We start from the raw sequence: 16,910 nt of genomic DNA on the forward strand, positions 1-16,910 counted from the left end.
GGCTGGCTGGTTCTTGCTTACATGTTCAGGGTCTAACTGATCATCTTAGGTGGGAGCAGGAAGAAATTTCCTGCCAGGTCAGATTGTCAGTGACTTTTTTGTTTGTTTGTGTGGTTTTAGGTTTTTTTTGCCTTCCCCTGCAATGTGGGGCATACATTATTTGCTGGGATCATGTGGGTATATTTCACTTAAACAATTCCCTGCCATTCTCTGCCTGTGTCACTCAATTAATTTGGGGAAATTCTGTAACTTGTGTTATGGAGAGGGTCAGTCTAGATTATCCAGTGTCTTTTCTGGCATTGGTTTTTCTGAGTAGTTTAGACTCCTGAAGCCAACTATGTCCAGTTGTTGGATTTAGTGTGTTGGTGGCCTGTGATGTACCGAAGATTAGACTACATGAGCTGGTAGTCCCTTCTGGCATTAAACTCTATGAATCATGATTTTCTCTGTGCTTCATTCTGTGCAGCATGTGAATTCCAAATTTGGCAGGCACCTCCCTGACCCCCGACGTGTTTGCTTGCCAAATTTCTAAGTCCTGCAGCAAACCATGGGAATGATGTAAGAACTCTTCAAAAATCGTCACAAGAATTTTTTATAATTGAAAGTTTTAGGTAACCTAATATAGAGGTTGCTGAGGTGTGTGTGCATGTATGTATAAACACAGACACACAGATCCTGTCATGTACTTCTGAACCAAAAATGGACTGGTCACAGAGCTTGCTTATACGCTCCAGATGTGTTTATTACAATCCTTTAATCCTCTGCCAGGTATGGCTAAGGTTAACTTTAAATAAGGTATTTTACAAAGTGGCATCAAGTGGCTGAACAGGATAATACAGTTTAGCATTCCACAGTTCTGCAGACACTTGCACACGTGAGCAGACCTACTTTAATCAATGAGATTATTCACAATCAATCTTATGTTGTCAGGATTAAGCCCATGTACCGCAGATGCTATTCCAGCTTCTGCAGTTTTGCAATGCACCTTTTGTTCCCACTCTGTACTGCAGATGGTATTCCAGCTTTCTCAAAATTCTCTGTTGGACCTTATGAATAATAACTCAAAGTCCTCTTCCCCTTTATATCTTCTTTAGTTGTTACACTGGTATCCTGACAGTTCTAACTATTCACATTTTCTGATATGTCCTTCTGAACAGGACACATCAGTATTGAAAAAATCCCTGTGCATCATATTCAGTGCAGTATCACGTGAATTCCAAGTTGTCCCACACCGGTTTGCTTTTTCCTCCCTTCCTTTAGCTGAGTAGGGGAGTCCTACATTACATATAGTTAGTATCATTGAGACTGTGCTCTTGTATAGTATTGCGTTCCATCTAATTGCATCATTGCCAGTGTGAACACAACATAGTCTCCTGCCGATTTCACTGTGCTTCAGGTATGGCTGTAACATACAGGCACAGCTTGGATAAGGCTAACTGATTCGTTCTAGAAGATGCTTTAGAAAGAGGAAAACATCATAGCGTGGGGAAGAAAGACTCACAGCACTTCATAAATGTTAAGGTCAGAAGAGACCATTCGATCATCTAGTCCAGTGGTTCTCAAACTTTTGTTTCACATAACAAGCCTCTGAGTGTGACCCCTCTGCCCCTTATAAATTAAAAACACTTTAAATATATTTAACAGCAATTATAAATGCTGGAGGCAACGCATGGTTTGGGGTGGAGGCTGACAGCTTGCAACCCCCCATTTAATAACCTTGCGTCTCCCTGAAGGGTCCCAACCCTCAGTTTGAGAACCCCGGTTCTAGTCTGACTTCCTGCATAACCCAGGCCATAGAACAGGCTCCCTCTTTACCCCTCCCTCCGCAGTAGCAAAACCTGGCTCTGTCATTGGCCAAAGATAATGAAGCACAAGAGGCAATAGTGGTAAAGCATAAAGGGCATTTGAACTGGAATTTAAGGCGCTGCAGGGAGAGGAGGAAGAACTATGCAGTCACACTCTGGGCACTAGAAAGTCAAGATTTCTGGAACACACAGGATTGGTGTAAGCTTCTCTGGTGGACCCTGACATAAAGGATAGAAGCCAGACCTCTAGGGAGAAGCCCTGGGAGGTGGTGTTATTACAAAGAGCCAAGAAAGGGGCTGGGGAAAAGGCCTGAGAACAGACTAATGGTAGGAAGGAGTCCAGGGAGGCAGTGGAAAGTTGTTTGACAGAGCAGACCTTGGACTGAAACCCAACAAGGGGGAACACAGACCCATCTTCTACCAGCCAGTGAGCAGGTGGCCCCTTCTGTAAGGGGGTCAGGACAATTCAGAGCCCAGAGAGAGGGGCAAAAGACCGTTAGGCTCTGAGTCAGGGGCTAGAGACCTGATACAAGGTTTTAGGATTATTTGTTGGACTTTGCTACCCAAGATGGAGAGAGACTTTTAAAATGACCTGGGTGGAGTGCTGAGTCATGAGATCAAGACTGGATTTAATGAAGATATGGTGTCGTTCAAATGGAATTATTCTGAGGAAGTCCTACGGCCAGTGTTATAGAGAAGGTGAAATTAGATGATCATCATGGTTCCTTTTCGCCTTGGAATCTGTAAACCTCACCCAGTAATTTCTGTCTCAATCCCCTAACTTGATGGGCTAGATGGAGGAAATGGGGACTAGTATCTGAAAGAGAAAAATGGAGAAACACAGAAAGAAGAGAAGTCATAGTCCCAGATGAGAAACAAATCAAATAGAGAGAAAAGAAGAGAAACCAGGTAGATAATTCCCTTTTTCAAACAACTGAAATGAAACCTTGTCGAGTTTTTGTTGTCTTTATCAGCAGAAGGATACTACTATTACAAATATAATATTCCAATCTTTATCTTTATAATAGGCCCTGTGCTGATCAGACAAATTTAATAACCAGTTGATGAACACATTTTGTTGTCCCCTCCGACCCCTTTTTTCTTTTTCTTTGACTGGACTAAGTATAGCTACCGGCAGCCATCTTTTGCTGTGACTGCCTATCCCATAGGTTAAAACACATTTAATAATACAAAAGGACTGCCCATCAATATAATAACTACCATTACCCTGAGCCTGTTCCCTCCACAATAGCCTGAAAAAAAAGAGCGAGAGAAGAGAATTTTCTGAGCATACTGCAAAACTCAACAGATCTGGGCTGAGGTAAACAATAGGGGAAAGCGATTTCCAAACCTAGGGCCTATCACAGAGAAGGCTCTGCTAGCAGTCCCCTCTTGTTTTGTTGTGGGAACCCTACTTGAGCACCTCCTCTGATCTGGTAGCACGACTCCACAACAGAGGGAGACAGGCAATTTCTCTGGTAGCACGTCAGAGGGAGAGAGGCTATGGTATCACGTCAAAGGGAAAGAGGCAATTTCTCAGGTAACATAGTCCCATAAGTGCTGGAACTAGAGGTGCTGCCACACCCCTGGCTTGAAATAATTTCCGTCATGTACAGGGTTTACAGTTTGATTCATTGGCTAGCAGCACCCTTTCATAGTCCTAAACCAGGAGGGGCTTTACAGGATAAAACGAACACCTGGAATTGCACCTGGAAACTTATTGCACTTGCATTATGTTTATAGCACAGATACAGGCATTTTTCTTTATCAGCTGCTTGCCATTTCTGCCTTGGCCTCCTGGCTACGAAAGACAGACTGTACTTATTTACGTGTTGCAGGAGATGATTATATAAGAGAGGTGCATAGTGCAGTGAATCAGAGCATCAAGATAGCAAAATGTGTTGTTGGATTTTCATTAGCTTTTTTATTCTGGGCTGCCCTTTCATGCAATGATTTGTAATCCCACGCTGCCCCCCTCCGCCTCCCATTTTGTTGTGCTGCACTGGCCATGGATCTGGGAGAGCTGACCACCTCTCTTGCTACAGAGCTGTATGGTCAGTCCCTGGAGCTCTTACCTCAAATAGACAGCGTCAGTTTTCTGGCCAAGAAGCTGAATCCTGAATTTGCTTCTGAATGTAAACCTCGCATGTGGTGCACTGTAGGCCTGATTTAAGCTCATTAAGGTCAATGGGAAGACTCCCATTGATTCGAATGGGCATTGGATCAGGCCTGGAGCCACTAAATGAAGCAATGGCTTTGTTTAACTGTGTTCTAATAAGGAAGCTTGATAGTAAGTATTCATAGCTGAATGACAACGTCATAGTCTAAATTATTTTCTGGAGTATTTTTGTTGATATCAATGGAATTACACCAAGATGAATATGACCCAATATTTTTGTTTATATGAAGGCTGATTGTTTTTCACTGATGTGACCAAGAAAATTAGATCTTGGCTTCATTTTTATGGTTAAACAATATAGTTATAAAAGCTGGAACCTAGACCTAAGCTTAATATGGGATACTCAGATCTAACTATAATGCAAAATTGAGCTGTTCTGTTGATAGTACATACTGTACATTAGCTCGAACATATTTTTGGACACCATTCCTGGATTTTGCAAGTCAAATGCTGATATTCAGCCAAGATAATTCTAAAGGTAGAGTGTAACTTTAGCAAAAAATAATTGAAACAGTAATTGTGTTGATTATACTATGAGGACTTAATCAAAATAATTTAAAATTTTAACAAAAATATGCTTAAGCCATGTATGCTTAATTCACTAAATTAAAGCAAGCTACTGGTTGCTTAGTTTAGTAAATTAAAAAGAAAGCTATTTAGTTTAAATGAATTTCAGTAATCTGAAGAAACTTGCACATGGTAGATAATGCTTCAAGGCTGTACCTGTAATTACTATTTTTTTAAACTAGTTTGGCGAAAACACCATACAAAATTATTCATAGTGACCTTGTCATATGTTTACAGGAAGGGGTATGTCTTTTTTTCCAGTTTGGCAAGACAAAGATAAAGGCCTCTCAGCCATGCTTGGGTCAGGGGAACAGCTTTGTGGTGTGTTTTTTTGTAATCAAATAATAATCTGTTCCCTGAGGTAAGGGTCTGAAAGAGGCTCAGCGGTGGCAGAGGTTCTTTCCTGGGCTGGGGAGAGAATCTACCAGCATTAGGGTGACCAGATATCCCAGTTTTATAGGGACAGTCCCGATATTTGGGGCTTTTTCTTATATAGGCACCAATTACCCCCCCAACCCCTGTCCCGATTTTTCACATTTGCCATCTGGTCACCCTAAACAACATATAGACACTCCCTTACAGATAAACACTTCAACTTGCTTATCAGCTTCAGAGAAGATAATTTGCACAAAATGTATTATATGAGAGATCCCATAGTATACTAACAAAACAGTGATTAAAAATAAAATTGCTCTATATATTTCAAAGTATATCTTAAAAAAAATCTTTAGTCTCTAATTACATACTGAATAGTATTTGAAAAAAGTTACATATAAACCACATGGGATCGAGAGGAGAAAGCTGAGGTTGAAAACTGAAGAATTAAAAACACAATGTTCGCTGTCTTTTGTGCTCATGAAAATGAGGGATGATAGCATTTGCCAGAAACAGAAGTGCTGTGCAAGCTTCACCATCCAGTTTGTAATTGTGCTTAATTCTGATCTACAGCTCTGCCTTAAAAATCCCCACTACTACCACCTACCTCCCTACCAGAGTAGCCAGTAATGATGAATTATGTGACATCTATTTTGGCTAATGTCCATTAAACAAGACTATCACACAATCCTCCTTTTAGATTTGAACACTCCATTCGTGGGTGAATAGCTTTTGTATTCACCCATTGTGCCTCCTACTCCCCTATAATACACTTTCAGTTCACTCCATCAAAAATATCTCTGGAGAGAAAGTGATTTATTTTTGCATAGAAGATGTTCAAAAATACCTGAGTGCTGTGTTTATGTTACACATAATTTTTCTTAGTATCCTGTGGAATTTAAAAAGCTTAAGCCAGAGTTTTCTCTTTTGTCTCTAGAATGAACAGTTTATAGTTTTCGAAGATTTTTTTTCATAAAGTGCTCTTCTGTTTTATAACAACAATGAAAATTTCAGGGAATACAGCTCCATACTAGGAAATAGCTGGTCGTTTTGTAATTGCTAAAAGCAGATACATATGTATTTTGTTGACAGAGAGATAGTAATAATAGCTAGTGTTTTCAAAGTATTATGGAGTCATGAGTCACAACTCCATCATTTAGACTGATGTCATGGTTAGGGGGCTGCTTGCTCCTCTGTCCCCTTTCTGGTCTCTCTAAGTGCACTCCATTGTATGTTAGGCCCGTCTGCCTTGGGGTGCAATTACACAATTCTCCCTTTCCTAGACTGAGATTTGGGTATAACACCCCATCTATGCCAGCTGCTTATTACCATGCAGGTCTGACCCAGATACTTGTGTTTCTTCCCTTCACGAGCCTGTCACCAGTGATATAGTGACCAACAGCCTTCTCAAAACAAGTATGTTTGGTAGCCAGTGGAACAAACTATGAGAGGAAATGATTTCAGAACAAGCCACCTACATGCATATTTAGTCTCATCTGATTTTATACTCCACTGCAAGCTACATTACATTGTCTTCCCTCGAGTCACAGGAACAGAACAGACACAACTTACATTCTTTTAGGAAGCCAAGGAGCTTTTGGGACCCAGCCTGGTCCCAGTTTGTCTTCCAGACTGAGTGTCTCCCAGTCCCAGCTTTCAGGGAAGTTGCTTTTTTATGGATTCATAGATTCCAAGACCAGAAGTTGTGATCATCTAGTCTGACCTCCCGTACAGCACAAGCACCAGAATAATTCCTAGAACATACAATATCTTTTTAGAAGAACATCCATCTTGATTGAAAAATTGTGAGTGATGATGAAAAATCCACCATGACCCTTGGTAAATTGTTCCAATGGTTAATTGCCCTCACCATCAAAAAATTTACACCTTATATCTGGTCTGAATTTGTCTGGCTTCAGCATCCAGCCGTTGGACCATGTTATATCTTTCTCTGCTAGATTGAAGAGCCCATTATTAAATATTTGTTCCTCATGTAGAAGCTTATAAACTAATTAAGTCATGCTTTAACCATCTTTCAGAGTAGCAGCCATGTTCGTCATGATGCATCTGATGAAGTGAGCTGTAGCTCACGAAAGCTTATGCTCAAATAAATTTGTTGGTCTCTAAGGTGCCACAAGTACTCCTTTTCTTTTAACCATCTTGTTGTTAAGCTAAAGAGAATGAGCTCTTCAAGTCTGTCACTCTAAAGTCTGTCATTTCCAATCGTTTAAATCATTCTCATGGCTCTTCTCTGAACCCTCTCCAGTTTATCAGCGTCCTTCTTGAATTGTGGGCACCAGAACTGGACACGGTATTCCAGAAGTGGTTGCACCAGTGCCAAATACAGACATAAAATAACTTCTCTACTCTTACTCAAGATTCTCTTGTTTATGCATCCCAGGATTTCATTAGTTCTTTCAGCCACAGTGTTGCACTGGGAGCTCATGTTCAGCTGATTATCCACCACAACCCCCAATCATTTTCAGAATTATTACTTCCTAGGATAAAGTCTCCTATCCTGTAAGTATGGCCTACATTCTTTGTTCTTAGATGTATACATTTACTTTTAGCTCTATTAAAATGCACATTGTTTACTTACCTCCAGTTTACCAAGTGATTTAGATCAATCCAAGATCAGTGATCTGTCTTCTTCATTATTTACTCCCCCAATTTGTGTCATTTACAGACTTTTTGTAAAAATCATCACTGATGTTTTCTTCCAGGTCATTAATAAAAAATGTTAAATAGTGTAGGGCAAGAATTGATCGCAGTGGAACCCCACTGGAAACACACTTACTTGATAATGATTCTCCATTTACAGTTACATTTTGAGACCCATCATTTAGCTAGTTTTTAAATCCGTTTAATGTGTGTCATATTAATTTTATATTGTTCTAGTTGTTGAAACAAAATGTTGTATGATACCTAGTTAAATGCCTTACAGATATTCAATTATATTATACCAACCCCTATTACATTTATCAACCAAATTTGTAATCTCAAAAAATAAAAAAGTTAGTTTGACAGGATCTATTTTCCATAAACCCATGTTGATTTTATTAATTAAATTACCTTCCTTTAATTCTTTTTTAATTGAGTATCATATCAGCTGCTCTATTATCTTGGCCGGGATCCCATGTCAGGCTGTCAGGTCTATAATTACCCCGGTAAACCCATTTACCCTTTTTTAAAAATTGACACAATGTTAGCTTTCTTCCAGTCTTCTGGAACCTCTCTAGTTCTCCAAGACATTTTGAAAAATCAACATTAATGGTCCAGTGAGCTCCTCCAACAGCTCTTTTGAAATTCTTGGATGAAATTTATCTGGATCTGCTGATTTTAAAATGTCAGACTTTAGTAGCTTCTGTTTAATATCCTCCAGAGATAATAGTGGAATGGAAAGAGTTATCACCATATGAACAGACTACATCATCGGGTTTTCCCCAAATTTATTGTCAATTTCTGCCCTTTCTGCATTATTATTAATAATTTGACAGTTTCCATTCAGTGATGGACTTATACTATTGTTAAGATTTTTCCCCTCGGAGGACTTCTTCTGGTCAAACATCTTTTGCAGTTTATTTACAGTGTTCTCCCCACCACCCTTACAAATTGTGCAGCTCAGTATTTATAATAGTATACACTTCATAGGTCATTCAGCCAAGGAGGAGGAAGACAGAAGAAGTCTAGATGGCTCGATGTCTAGTTGGCAACTGGCATCAAGCGAAGTGCCCCAGGGGTGGTCCTGGGGCCAGTTTTGTTCAACATCTTCATTTAATGATCTGGATGATGGGCTAGATTCCACCCTCAGCAAGTTTGCAGATGACACAATGCTGGGGGGAGAGGTAGATACACTGGAGGGAAGGGATAGGGTCCAGAGTGACCTAGACAAATTGGAGGATTGGGCCAAAAGAAATCTGATGAGGTTCAACAAGGACGAGTGCAGAGTCCTGCACTTAGGATGGAAGAATCCACATGCACTGCCGCAGGCTGGGAACTGACTGGCTAAGCGGCAGTTCTGCAGAAAAGGACCTGGGGATTACAGTGGACGAGAAGCTGGATATGAGTCAACAGTGTGCCCTTGTTGCCAAGAAGGTTAACGGCATATTGGGCTGCATTAGTAGGACCATTGCTGGCAGATCGAGGGAAGTGATTATTCCCTTCTATTCAGCACTGGTGAGGCCACACCTGGAGTATTGCATCCAGTGTTGGGCCCCCAGCTACAGAAAGGATGTGGACAAATTGGAGAGAGTCCAGCAGAGGGCAATGAAAATGATTAGGGGGCTGAGGCACATGATTTATGAGCAGAGGCTGAGGGAACAGGGGTTATTTAGTCTGAAGAAGAGAAGAGTGATGGGAGATTTGATAGCAGCCTTCAACTACCTGAAGGGGGGTTCCAGAGAGGATGAAGATAGGCTGTTCTCAGTGGTGGCAGATGACAGAACAAGGAGCAATGATCTCAAGTTGGGGGAGGTCTCGGTTGGATATTAGGAAAAACTATTTCACTAGGAGGGAGGTGAAGCACTGGAATCTCCATCCTTAGAGGTTTTTAAGGCCCAGCTTGACAAAGTCCTGGCTGGGATGATTTAGTTGGGGTTGGTCCTGCTTTGAGCACGGGGTTGGACTAGGTGACCTCCTGGGGTGTCTTCCAATCCTAATCTTCTATGATTCTTCTATGATTCCTCTTGTGAGATCTCCCCTAGTGTTGACTCTCAAAAACCTGCCAGTCAATCAGTCTGTCTTCCCCCTCTTCTCCCTAGTGCTTCTTGCCTGTCCCTTTTTACTTTCTGGGCTAATGGATTAGTTAGCCTTGTAGCTCTCTCCAGCCCATTCTCGATCTATCAGTTAGGCAGAGTTTTGCCCCTCACGTTCACTCTGGGATTATTTAACTGGTGATCCAGTGACAAGAGTGCTAATACAGCTGCTATTGCCCAGCACTCTGTCACAGGCCCTGGTCTGGACTTTATTCTCTTTGCACATTATAAATGGGATCAAATCATGATCAGCTGTACCTAATCTACCAATAATTTTTAGTTCTGTGATCAGTTCCTCTTCATCTGTTAGGACAAGGTCTGCCGTAGAATTCCCCCATGTTGGCTACAACACTTTTTGAGTTGAGAAATTTTCATGTGTAATGTTTAGAAATTCCAAGGATGCATTAGTACTGGCAGCATGCGACCTCCAGCATAAGTCACTCAAATTGAAGCCTTCCATGATCAGTCCCCCTACCCCACCGCCCCCCCCCAACACCACACACACATTGTACATAGGTGCATAAGGACGCAGTCATCCTGTCCCCTAGTGTGATTTGGTTGTCTGTAGTGGACATCAACTAATAGCCCATCTTGTGCTTATCTGTTAAGACATTTATCTGTAAGCATTCAAGACCATTTTCTTCTGAGTTATCAGTGACTTCGAAACAGGTGACTTTTGACAGAGTGCCAGTCCCTTTCCCCTTTTGCCCACTCAGTCCTTTCTAAATAGGTTATAACTCTTGATTTTAACATTCCAGTCATGTGAATCATCCCACCAGGTTTCAGTAATACCAACTAGATCAAATTTATACTCATAAAGAGCAATTCCAATTATTATGCAGGCTGCTAGCATGGGTGTACAGGCAGTTCAAGAATTTCTTCTCTTTTCTCAAAGCCTCTCCCTCCCTATATGCATTGATGACTTTTGTTACAGGGTCTCGGTGGAAGTCTTCCTTTTACTTTAGCCTGCCTGGGCATCTGGCAAAAAACAGCATCTAAGAGTAAATCGCCATGATAGTTGCTTCATTGTTTGGCAGTTAGACCCATTCAGCCTCATTGGCCTTCAATCCTTGGTCTGGTGACTATGGCGAAGTGTGCCAAGACTGAGTGCTCCCCTCTGACATTCCAGCACACCCCCTCAGAAATCCAGTACATAAGCCACATTTTGGAGTACAAGTCAGCACGCACCACTGAGCACCCCCACATTCATCATAGCTGAGTTTTGCACTTCAAATATGAAGATTCTGTGTTGTTAGGTTAAGATTATTCAGGGGAAAATGGGACACACAACTAGTGATAGATTACTTATAGGGCCCATTTTTAATTAGTTTAACTCAACTGACAGATTTTAAATTCACAATATTTTGAACTGCACTCAAAGAGTAAGAGCTGTGCATTTGAAGAAGAAACTATTTTGAAAAGTGTCCTGTAACCTTGATGTTAGAGGCATCAGTATATACTTGAAGAGTCTGAAAGTTTCAGCTGTTTTGATCACATTTGTTCTACAAAAGCTTTCAAAAGAAAAATGTTGGCCTCCTACATTACTCACCCACTGTGGACAGGCGGAGCCAGCAGTTCAATGCGGCTCAGTGAAAAGTACCTCAAAACTTTAAAGATATTTAGATTTATTTTTGCTTCCTTCCTGGATAGATGTCCTGAAATATAAAATGTTTACTTGAGCAATTCACAAGATAACCACTCGACTTCACCACATTGAAAATATTCACCGCACCATGTTGAAAATATTATTGGTGAGACACTTACTTGTGTCTTATTCCACCTCCATTTTACACCATACACTATGTCCAATTCACAACCTTTGCTGCTTGATATTTCTTGAGTGTTGGCTAGACATCTATGGCTGGATAGAAAATGGAGGTGCTTTTATAGAGTTACCAACTTTATAATCACACAAAACTGAACACCCTGGCCCCGCCCCGGCCCACTCTTTCTGCGTGGCCCTGCCACCACTCACTCCATCCCTCCTCCGTCGCTTGCTCTCCTCCACCCTCACTCACTTTCACTGGGCTGGGGCAGGGGATTGGGGTGCAGGAGGGGGTGAGGGCTCCAGCTGGGGGTGTGGGCTCTGTGGTGGGGCCAGAAATGAGGGGTTCAGGGTGCGGGAAGGTGCTCCGGGCTGGGGCGGGGGGCAGGAGCGTAGGAGGGGGTGAGGGCTCTGACTGGGGGTGCGGGCTCTGGGGTGGGGCCAGGTATGAGGGGTTTGGGGTGTAGGAGGGGGCTCTGGCTTGGGTTAGAGCTGAGGGTTTGTAGTGCGGGAATGGACTCAGGGCTGGGGCAGGGGTTGGGGTGTGGGAGAGGGTGTGGGCTCCCGGTGGGAGTTTGGGTGCAGAAGAGGGCTCAGGGTTGAGGTTAGGTTGCGGGAGGGGATGCAGGCTCCAGGAGGGAGTTTGGGTGTGGGAGGGGGCTTAAGGCTGGGACAGGAGTTTGGGGGCAGGAGGGGATGTGATGTGCGGGCTCCGGGAGGGGGCTCAGGGCTGTGGCAGTGGTTCGGGCTTTGGCTCCAGCTGGGCGGCGCTTACCTCAGGTGTCTGCCGGTCGGTGGTGCAGCAGTGCTGAGGCAGACTCCCTGCCTGCACTGGCTCTGGGCAGCTCCTGGAATCAGCAGGCATGTCCGGCTCCTACACGCAAGGGCGGCCAGGCGGCCCTGCGCGGTGTGCAGTGCACTCTGCCTGTGCCTGCAGACACTGCCCCTGCAGCTCCCATTGGCTGCGGTTCCATGCCAAAGGGAGCTGGAGAGCTGGCGCTCAGAGTGGGGGCAGCGCAAGGAGCCACCCTGGCTGCCCCTGTGCGTAGGAGCCTCCCTGGTTGCTCCTGTGTGTAGGCAAGGAGCCTACCTGAACCCCGCTGCACTACCAACTGGAGTTTTAACGGCCTGGTCAGCAATGCTGGCTGGAGCCGCCAGTGTCCCTTTTTGACCAGGTATTCCAGTCGAAAACTAGATACCTGGCAACCGTATGCTTTTATCAGTCTCTGTAGGGAATACCATGAAAAATGCAGTATTTCTAGCAATCTCCAGAGAGGAAACAAATTTCTAGTATCTGTGTTGGTGTGAGAGATTTCATAGAAAGAAAAGGCCTGACTTTCATTCCCTCGGTAAACACATCTTTGTGCGTATGCATTTATGCTTCTCCTTTCCAATACATATTACCACATAAATTCCCAAGTTGCATATGCACCTTTGCTGATGCACATGACTAGATGAATGTTCAAACACATGTCTACATAGGGTCTGCAAATGAGTCCGCTGAATATCAGGTAAAAAATGTACTCATAAATACAGATAATCCCTACATTAAAGCTGTCACTTGTAAAGCTTCATCTGATGTTAAGATGCTTTACATTTCCTTTTATCTCATGTATTGCATGCTTTATGCTTAAAATTCCCTGAGTCTCATGTAAGTTCAAAGAGAAGTAAGCAATTATGTAGTATATTAGCTTAAAGTAACACAAAAATGTTAGAGTGAGGGATATTTTAGTGTTCAATTCTTTCTGGGTTACACTTGTCTAAGCTGTTACACATATCCTTTAGCCTTCAGACTTCAAAGGGAACCTAACCAATTGACCCTGTAATACTGCACCTCTACTTTCCTGAATCCCCGGGGGGAATAGCATCTACCATAGAATATACATGTTGTTCATTCAATTCTTTGATTTACAGTTGATGCAAAAGCTTTGATATAGTGGTTATTTGAAGACACTGAAACAGCAGTCTATAATTTGAAAGAAATTTTAGAACTAAGAAAAGGCAATGTATATATAAGCCTATGCTATAAAACTGTGATTCTCTACCACTGTGCTAAATCATGTGTAAGCTACTTAACTTTTGATCCAGCCATTAATTAGTTTAAATGCAGAGCATAGTGGGCCAGAGTCTCCTTTGCACTGAGGCCACTTTACACCATTCTGGAAATGTAAAGAGTCCGAAACTAAGTGAAAATATAATTTACACCCTCTTTAGACACTGTTACACCCATAGGTAGCGAGTTATATGAACCCGTGGTGCCCAAGTTCCACCAATATTTAGGAATGTGGGCCCGGCTCCACCAATGTTTGGGCTTACCGTGCTTTCGGGGTCTGTCCTATGGACGGCACAGCTCTGCTTGGACCTGTTCTAGGCGGCACCAAAAATTATACAAACCTGGTGCCCATGGTTACATCAGTAAAAGACCTTAAGGTAAATGAGAGTAAGGCCCTATAGCATTAATAGAAACCCTTTTCTTTCTGGGGAATTTTGAATGTGGTCTCTTTTGGTATCAGCTGTCTTTTTTGTGAAGTTAAGAAAGGCTTAACAGGCTTGCTCTAGCAGGATAGTCATTTGCCAAGGGAATGAGGAGATTTTACATTATTCCCTACATTTGCTCCATGGAGGGAGTAAATAGACCTGTCTGCCAACTCTACTGGTTTTCAGACCTTGCTAGGGCTCCGTGAAGAGGAGCAACCAATCAAAACTGCTTTCTGTGCTCAGGGTCAGCCTAGTGTCTCAAGTCAGGAAGCCTGAAGAGCTTCTGCTTCCCACTTCCCAGCTAATGGGCTGAGGGTACTTTTTAGTACAGCCAGTTAGAGATCAGCTGTTCCTACAGGCTCTGCAGGTCCTGTTATGGTTCCTTGTGCTGTCCGGGGGGCACAGAGAGAAGTGGGGAGAGTGAAGATCTTCCTAGATCTTCAAGTCCAGCTTCCAAGATCTTCCTAGAACTTCAAGTCCGTCTTAGCCCCCCCCACCCAGGTTTGGGAGGTTGGAAAGAAAAGATGATCCTCCCTGCACTATTCTCCATTCCATGGGTCTCCAAAAGTCGGGGGCGGGAGGGGGCTTTTTGATGTGAAATTGGTTGGGGATTTGTTTATTTTTAGCACAACAAAGTTTTTTTTTTTTTGGTGGGGGTTGGTGTGAAATGTTGATGCTGAGATGGGAAAGAAGAATGAAATGCTTCCATGGGGGGAGGGAGTGGAAGCAGGTAGAGGATGAATTACTGGAGTCTCTCTCTCCCTTCTCACTCTGTCCCCCTTCACCTCTTTCTGAGCATCTCAAGGCAAGTTTATGCAAATCAATTCACATTTATGCATATATAGAGAAAGATTTTACATAAATGTGAAGTCTACTGCTAGTTTGCTCTGAGAGTTTTGGCAGCTCAAGTAAATAGGTGGGCAGTACCTGGTTATCCATGTAGGCCTGGCTCCAAGGCCTGAGTGGCCCACAGAGAAGTTTATGGGGAGGCTCTCTTACTCCTTCTTATTCTCTGCAAAGGCACATAGTCCAAGTCACTATCTAGTCACGTATTATTAGGATGTTATCTGGTCATGATATGATTGACTCTGTTTTTTTGGTTCTGTGACACTGATGCAGAGGCAGAACAAGCTTGTATAGGTGGTATGATATTTAAAGTACAAACTGGAATTTGAATTTTGAGGCTTCTAACTCTTAATGTTCTTTGAGAAAACCACAACATTGTCTAAAGGCCCACCCTCACCTTTAAATAACACAAGGACTATGGTCAATACAGTTTGTGTTTTTATGATTGTGTGCCACGCGTGGTTGGATCCATTGTTAATCATCAGGTCTTTTGGTATCTTCCAGTTTGTTCAGAATATATGTGAAATCATTCCATGTGAATATGAGCTAAAATACTGGGAGAGCCAGATTGTAACTTTATTCTTGAACGATGATCTCCGTTTTCAATGTAAAGCCAGAGTCTCAACTGGTGTAAATCAGTGTTTCCCTTGACTTCAGTGGAAATGCACCAATTTATAGCAGGTGAGGGTCTAGTCCATAGTATGTACAGTGAAACATGTAGCGGGGAAGCTGCAATGTATACAAATGATTTGGTGTATGCAGATAATATTTGTCAGTGTGATGGAAGAAGAGTTGTGATTTAATGTTTAATGCTGGTAGGCAAAGTCATGCTAATTTTTATTTTGATCCTAAAGGCTATATGAAAGTCATACTACTGGTTCTTTTATAAAAATGAACTTGTGTTGAAAAATTACAAGTGTTTTTGCTAATGTAAAATTCAGTTGTAAGTCAAACCAAAGAACTAGCCTTAAAAAAAAAAAAGAAGCACATACTCTTACATCTATCTTTGGTACTTATGTGAGCATCTCACAGCCTTTGATATATTTATCTTCATAACACCCCCATTTAGCAAATAGGGAACTGAAGCATAGAGGGCTAGATTCACAAAAGGACTTCACTTCACTTAAGGGTCTACCTACCATTTTAGGCACCTACATCCCAGAATCAGGCCCCACAGGGATTCATAAAACTCTTGCTCAGCCACTCGCAAACCTTATAGGTGGCTAGATTTTTGTTTATGTGCCTATGTTTCTGCTTCTGCAGCCTCAGTGTAGGCAATGGCATCTAGACTCCTAAACTCTAGAACAATGCATGAACTAGGGGAACATAGGTATTCCTCTCCCAAAAACCCACAAAGAAGGGAAGGAGTAGGAGTTCCCTGGTAACTTTTAGCCCAGCAGTAGGGTACTGTCATAGGATAATTCCCTGAGTTCTTTTCAATATCAGTCACTGACCACAACTCCTCCAGCTCTTTTTAACCACCACTGTGCCTTATTATATGTTATACTTACAATCAATAGCTAGCCTTTTCACTTACTTCTAGAGAATACTGTAGCAACCAGTCTTGCCTGCTTCTGCCTTCCAAGCATAGCCTTCCGGTTTGCTTATATAGTCATAGCTGCTGGGGCTACTTCCACCCAATTAGTCCCTTCTCTTCTCTTTCTTCTTGCGCATGTATTTAAACATACACTGTTTACTGCAATGACTACTGAAAACTGGAAGTCCCAATACCAATTGAAGATTCTTCCCCATCCCTTTCAGGACTGACTATTTCTTTTCCCATCAGACTTATGTTCCTCAGACTGACCCATTGGGTTGTGTTGGGGAGGGAGATTTGTTGGAGTTTTTCAGCTGGGAATTTGCTCCTTGTTTGTTTTTGTTTTATTGTTATTTTAAATAATGTCAAAGAGATCCAGTGTTGCAGAGGCCACGTTTTTATGTCAATAATACAGATGCATTTATTGTTATAGCAGTAAACATTTTATTAAAAATAACCACTGTGTAAAAAATAGGGTGCAATATATTTCTTTGTTAAGCTTTTCTTTAGCTGCTTTCTGTTCCTTTTAACTTTTAAAAATCTAAGGAGCTATAGCTGCTTTCCAGGCCCAGGGCTGGAGTGTGCTGTTAGACACAGCCCCAAG

General features: G+C 42.3%; 1 protein-coding gene across 4 annotated transcripts in view; it reads left to right on the forward strand.

The window, feature by feature from the left end:
• The window catches only part of DLGAP2 (DLG associated protein 2), a 694,939-nt gene that overhangs the window by 33,956 nt on the left and 644,073 nt on the right, over window positions 1-16,910 (forward strand). The gene's annotated exons all lie outside the window — the stretch shown is intronic.

The sequence above is a fragment of the Chelonia mydas genome, chromosome 3 (assembly GCF_015237465.2).
Source record: "Chelonia mydas isolate rCheMyd1 chromosome 3, rCheMyd1.pri.v2, whole genome shotgun sequence".
Classification (NCBI taxonomy): domain Eukaryota; kingdom Metazoa; phylum Chordata; order Testudines; family Cheloniidae; genus Chelonia; species Chelonia mydas.